Below are 970 nucleotides of genomic sequence, written 5' to 3'. Positions count from 1 at the left end.
ATAGCGACTGGTCGACCGGTTGACTGTCTGCCCCTTGGTGGTCAGTGCACGTCACAGCAAGCGGCTGAGCAGCCTTAGCATATCATTAGCATATTACGCTTTGATTGGTTGAACGGCCAACCGGACGACTGGACAGAGCGTATTAGGCTTTTATTCTATAGGATAGGATTATATAGGATAGGCTGTGTCTTGCCCAGTTTTCCAAAGGAAAGCCATGGCCTTCGTCACAGAGCTGTCTCCTTGCCTGCCATCACCACTGAGTGAACCCAACCAGTAAGAGGCGCCGGAGACGCAGGGAAGAGCCGTGGGAATGTGCCGACCAGGTCTCCTCCGTCGCAGGAGGCCCCAAACCAGGACCTGAGTCTGAACTGAGTACACAGATGCTTCACTACGATGCTTCTCTCTCTGCCCCTTCCCTTCCTCCCTTCTACTCTCTAAAAACTAATGGAAAAAACGTCCTTGTGAGGATTAACAAACATACACAGCACGGCTGGTGTGGCGCAGTGGTTGTCTACATGGACCAGGTGAACACGGGACGATGGGACCCTTTGGGGGGACACGGGACAGTGGGAACCCTTTGGGGGGACACGGAACGGTGGGAACCCTTTGGGGAGACACGGGACGGTGGGAACCCTGTGGGGGGACACGGGACGGTGGGAACCCTGTGGGGGGACACGGGACGGTGGGAACCCTGTGGGGGGACACGGGACGGTGGGAACCCTGTGGGGGGACACGGGACGGTGGGAACCCTGTGGGGGGACACGGGACGGTGGGAACCCTGTGGGGGGACACGGGACGGTGGGAACCCTGTGGGGGGACACGGGACGGTGGGAACCCTGTGGGGGGACACGGACGGGATGGAAAAGAATCAGGGCGTCCGTGGGGCGCAGGCGACCTCCGAGCAGCCCGTGCTTCGGCCCCAGGGCGGTCCCCACGCGCATCTGAGCTTCCCACGCGCCGGGTCACGCAG

Source organism: Myotis brandtii, unplaced genomic scaffold (genome assembly GCF_000412655.1).
Source record: "Myotis brandtii unplaced genomic scaffold, ASM41265v1 scaffold247, whole genome shotgun sequence".
NCBI lineage: Eukaryota > Metazoa > Chordata > Mammalia > Chiroptera > Vespertilionidae > Myotis > Myotis brandtii.
This window is presented reverse-complemented; position numbering follows the sequence as displayed.